Source organism: Rattus norvegicus, chromosome 1 (genome assembly GCF_021556685.1).
Source record: "Rattus norvegicus strain SHRSP/BbbUtx chromosome 1, alternate assembly SHRSP_T2T, whole genome shotgun sequence".
Lineage (NCBI taxonomy): Eukaryota > Metazoa > Chordata > Mammalia > Rodentia > Muridae > Rattus > Rattus norvegicus.
Genome location: NC_141534.1, coordinates 215,481,633 through 215,487,632, shown reverse-complemented (window position 1 = coordinate 215,487,632; position 6,000 = coordinate 215,481,633).

The window sequence follows — 6,000 nt, the reverse complement described above, 5'->3', positions numbered from 1 at the left end:
ATCTGCTTGCTCAATGGAGGCTGTGAACGCTCCTACAGAGTCAGTTTATCGAGCGCTCAGATACTGGACCTCGCAGGGATCTGTGAGATCTGGTTTGCTGGATGTAGAGGGCAGACGCTCTTTCCTGTGAGAGGTTGGGAATGTGGATGAGAAGAGGGCATAGCAGATTGTCAACAAAAAATTGTGATGGGGGGGGATATGTCATCCTGTAAGAGTCTTGCCTCTGTGTGCAGCAGGTACCACATAAAGAAACTGTATACATTGATTGCAAACTGTTCAACATAAAAAAAAAAGAATGTGATAACCAGGGAAGCAAATTAACAACATATACACTGCCCAAGAACAAAAATAAAGGGTCTACTGACTTCTTTAAGGACTAAATAAATTTCATACAGTACCTGGTATTTGGGGAGTGATAGGACAACTCTCTAATCAAAGAATGGGGAACTCATTAACTCATTCCTGGGGGATAGTATACTCTTGCCATGGCTCCCCATTCCCTCTATCAGTAAGTACTGAGTAGGTCTCAATGATGGGTCTTTTTGAAGCAAAGGGGGTGACCACTACAGCAGAGGCAGGGCAGAAACCCAACTTTAGTTAGGGTAACAAATTTTCCATCTGTCCCAGGAAATCTGATAGGCTAATAACAAAGTGGGAGTGATTTCTGAGTAACCACTGCATATCGGAGAGGAAAAAAAGGGGGTGACATGGATATGGGGTTCTTCCTTAAGGTTTTCAGGGCTCTATCCCTGCTGTTTCTAATCATAATTGCGAGTGCAACATCCTCAGTTAGAGTTCTAGGCGCACCGCCCACCGGAGTGTGGAGTGTGGAGCCAGTCCAGCAATCCCTGGGGCCGACACAGTGCTCCCATGAGAATGAGGAGTTTAAAAGAAGCCATAGGGTGATGTTGGATCATATCTAAAGAGTGCTATATTTTTGGGGGCTGGATTAATGGTGCCTAAAGCTTCAACTGCCTTGGTAGAGAGAGCTAGAGGGGAGAAAGGGTTTGTTCGTTTGTTTTTTTATAAATCACCTTTTAGGAGAGCAAAGAGAGGCTGTAGGGGACAGGTCTGGAGTGAAAGCCAAGGTCTTGTGCTCTGTGTGTTCAGATGCTGATTTCTGTGCCCCAAGATCCAGTTACAAACCAGACATGGGCATTGTCAAGAATATTGAAGACTCTCCTGTATCAGTGTGATATAAAGAATGTTCCCCAATTATCTCTGATTGTTTAATAAAAAGTTCTATAGCCAATGACTGGGCAGAGGAGACAGGAAGACAGAACTTTTGATCCCAGCCAGGGGTCTGAGGATGGAGCCAGGAGTTATTATCCATTTCAAGATAAATGTGGAGATTTTTGCCTAAGTAGGGCCTTAGTGCTGTGGCAATGACCTCTTAGCATATGGTGGGACTGTTTGCCATCCCTTGGGGAAGGACTGTCCACTCATCATACGTCAGGCCAGCCCACTGTTGTTGATGGGGTTTATTGAACATAAAGCATTGGTTATTCCGTGGGTGAAGGGGGATAGAGAAAATTCAGCCTTTAATATCTATAACTAAGAGAGGGACACTTGGGGTTGGGAATTTAGCTCAGTGGTAGAGCGCTTGCCTAGCGAGCACAAGGCCCTAGGTTCGGTCCCCAGCTCCGGAAAAAAAGAAAAAAAAAAAGAGGGACACTTGTGGAAATGATGGAGACAAGGGGTAACCCCCTTTGGCGGGTGCCCTCAAACCCACGTGGTTTTATTGTCATTAAATCTTGAAGTAGACTCCATCCCCCAGGGCTTTTTTAATAGCCAACACAGGGGTGTTCCGTGGACTGAACGAAGGGCAAATATGGTGAAGTTGAAGTTTTTTTTACTAATGGTGTGAGTGCTTCAAGTTTTTCCCTCCATAGAGGCCATTGTTTAACTCAGATGAATTTGTTAGAGAGCCAGTCAAGGCAGGGCGTGTTATATTTAACAGCCGTTTGGGGGAATGTTTTAAAAGTTTTTATGAGTATAATTATTATTGCAGGTATAATCATTTTTTCCTACTGTAATTTTGTTTTGTTTTGCGTTTTTGGCTGACTAGCGAGAGTTACCTTCCAGAGCCTCCGGGATCTTTCTAGAAGATTGGTGCAATGTTGGCCACAAGGGGGCGTATTGCGCCTGTAGCCCCGCAGGGGCCTTTCATCTGTAGGCTTGTTTGGCGATAAAGGCATGGAAGAAACCTCCTATGCCTAGAAGCTGAGGCACAGAAATTAGCTTCCGGTCCTGTGGGACCTCTTCCTGTCTTAAAATTGTTTTACCTGCTCCAGTGCCAATTAGGCGTTCGTCACCTATTTTTAAGGTTGTCTCTCGGTGGAAGCCTTCTGAGATGCTGGAGCTCATGAAGCTTCTACTGGAAGTTTTCCCTCTCAATGTCAGTGCTCACACCTGCCCCGTTTTAAGTTTAAAGGCTCCTCTGGGTTGCTGTCCTAGTCATAACGGCAGCAGCAATCTCTCCTCCAGAGGAAGCTCCTACAGCATTGGGGACAGACTGTCTTGGGGGGGGTGGTAGCATTCTGATGAAGGGGACCCTTAGGACATCTACCTTTCCAGTGTCCCTTTTCCCCCACATTTAAAATAAGTCCCTTCTGTTTTTATTGTCACTGCGAAGGCCTGGGTAATGGAAGCAGCCAGATGGGATGCTGTCCCAATACTTTGAGTGGCCACAGTCCATCATCACAGTGTTTTTCTCTGAGGTCTTAGCAGGTGACCTGTGGCGGAATCTGGGGTGCCACTGAGCTGCTGGGTAGTGGAAGGGGGAGGGTGGGGAGGACAACTGTCCTGCAGTGTGACATAGGGAAGGTACAGGGAGGACTGGGTGGGGCCAATCCAATGCCAAGGAGTACCCTTGTCTGAGGTGTCAGTGGCCCTTTCATTGTACCCAGTCCCTCATGATGGCAGAAGCTGAAAATAAGAGAGGGCCAGTTGATGTCTCCTGGGGTGGGAGTTGGAGGGAGGATTGCTTACCTTTCTCCTGCACTTCCTGGTGGTTTCTATGTCCCGTGTTGCGGTGCCAGCTGCTGTTCAGGCTCTGCCTCCCAACCCATGATAGTGTGACTGGCTAACGATCAGAAAAATGTTTCATGAGAGGAGAAGGGAGGTGGGGAAAGGCCAGGAGTGGAAGGTGGCTGTGAACCCTTTGAGAACAGACTCTTGGGAGACAGCTTCAGTGAGACAGCTCATTTAATGGGGGGAACAAAGGCTATTTAAACCTTTAGGGATGGGTAGGGGATTTTGGGGTGAGGGTACATCATTGGCCAGGGCCAGGGCTCTTGGGATGCCTTATTTGCATAAGTAGGAATTCCAGGTGCTGCTAGGCATGACCTTATGAGGAGAGAGGAAGTTTAACCTGGCTACTTGGCTACGTAGTCTCCTCTGGGGGACAAGTGTAGGGGCACAGGGCTATATGCACTGGGAGATGCAGGCCAGGGGCAGGGAGGGGGAGTGATCTTATGCCTGCTGATCTCAAGATGAGATTTCCAGGGTTTGGGTATGCTTCGACCCCACTCTCATTGGCCACTATGCCTGGCAAAACAGTTCTTATAGGATGTGCCTGTTAGGACCTAGGTAAGAGATTAAGGCCTAGATGGAATGCTAGGGCCTAGGTGACTGTTACCTGGCTAGCCCATTGTAAGAAACGTTCTTATACATTTCTGCTGTTACTAGAAAAATGCCAAGATTGATTACATATTCTGTTACATTCTGTCTCCTTGGAAATAGTACTTCCTGTACCTAGGTATAAGCTTTTATGGTATATTCTTTTATACGCTACCCCTGGGATTGACCCCGACATAAGAGAGACAACTGCGGGGTTGGGGATTTAGCTCAGTGGTAGAGCGCTTGCCTAGGAAGCGCAAGGCCCTGGGTTCGGTCCCCAGCTCCGGAAAAAAAAATGTGTGTATATATATATATATATATATATATATATATATATATATATATATATATAGAGAGAGAGAGAGAGAGAGAGAGAGAGAGAGAGAGAGAGAGAGAGAAGAGACAACTGCACCAATATAAGAAAACTATTTGGAATAAGACTTCCATTTTAAGTAGTAGTCAAGTAAAGTAAAAGTTCCTGGTTCGGTCCCCAGCTCCGAAAAAAAGAAAAAAAGAAAAAAAAGAGTTCCTAAGACCTCCCTAGGGACTGACATTCTACTTGGCAGAAAGAGACATGCACATGGGTAACTGACATCCTGGTTGGCATGGATGTTAGAAAAGGTCCCATCCTGGTAGACAAGTTAGGACATGAATATTATACAAGGCAAGTCCCCTGCCACAGTTGAATACCCCAACCAACGGGAACAGAATAAATGTACACCGAAGTCATGTTCCTAAGAAAATCCCTAGAAGGGTGTGGTTCTGATGTTAAAGTCCTGTTCCCCAATTGGTAATTGATTTGTCAGTAAAGAAAGGGGGTGAGCAATTGCTGGGCAGAAGGTACAGGTAGGACTTCTGAATCCCAAGAGGAAAAGGAGAAGCATCTTTCTGCCATACTTTGGAGGAAGAAGAACATGGAAACCATGTGAGTCTCTGGGAGAGCTGGGGCCTGTGATCTCTGCTACAGGCCAGTGGCCAAGGATGTTTGGCAGGAGCTAGGTGGGACTAGCTACTGAAGTTTAGGGTGAGTAGAAATAATAAATTAGTAAGGCCACACTTTTCCAGGCAGGAGATAGTAATGGCCAGAAATTGTGCAAACAAGGCAAATTGTAAAGTAACAATCTCTCTCTCTCTCTCTCTCTCTCTCTCTCTCTCTCTCTCTCTCTCTCTCTCTCTGTCTTTTATCTGAAGATTCAAGGGTCTCAGGTGGGAGCTGCTAGCTAGCTAGCATGGTCACCTCTCAGAACAAAGCAGGGTAGAACAAAAAAGAAGCCAGGAGGGGCTGGTAGCACAGTCAATCCAGGGCAAAGGTAGTAGCATTTAAAACTGCATACAACACCCCCATCCCTAAATCCTGATTGGTACAATAACTTGGCACAGATGTTTGTGGATTTGGGGCTTAAAAACCTTGTTGAATCTTAACTCAATGTCATGGTTCAGTTCCTGAATCTGGACCATGTCCCTGGTTGACCAGTCCTGGGGTGTATGCTCAATAAACTATCCCTGTCTGAATGAGATCTGTGTTTGTGTGGTTGGTGAGGTAATTCCTGGACCCCAACAATGCCAGCCTAGGACATATACCATGTAGAGAGTATTAATACTGGGGAAACTCTGATAAAGTCAGGTGGGGCACTTTGAAGGAGCTTCCACAAACCAGCCCACTACTAGGTAGATTATCTAACTCACTGTTTCTAAAGCTCCGTTTAGGAAACTTGACCTCACAGGGAAGGAAAATGGGGCTCAAAGTCCAGTTTCAAAGTATGTAGCCAGTAGGAGACAAAGCCAGCTTTGAACTTCAGAGCACTGATGATCAACTACTACACAAACCAGATGCATTGCCACTCCCTCTCTGGTGACTATTTCTCTGTCTTCTCCAGACTTTAGGGTGACAGTCTTGCAGGAGGCCACATTTGCTGATGTGTCAAGAAGCAGATCACAGATCGGGTAGCAAACAGGATGCATGTTCTATAAGGAACCTTGTTATAAGGCCCTGGAGACCTAGGGGATTGAGCCGGTCTACTGGGCATAGCTGACGTTGGAGCCTCAAGTTAGACAGAAGAACCATCTCCTAATGCTCAAGGGTTCCATTAGTCTCTGGTCCCAGGTAGTTTTGAATCCAGCATTGAACCTACACTGAATTTGGACCATATAAAAAGAGGTCATGCCCAAGGGCCAAGGAGCACAGGAGAGGCCCATCAAGGCGGATACAAGCCATGTCTGAGTTTTCTAGACCAATTAAAGGCAGGAGGAAGGATATTCCTTGCAGATGTATGACAAAGGACAGGAGCTATGGGGAGGTGGTAAAATAGAATTTTCTAGGTCTCGGGGCTAGAGGGCACCTGTCTTTAGATAGATGGCCTCAAGTCTTCTCAAGTCTAG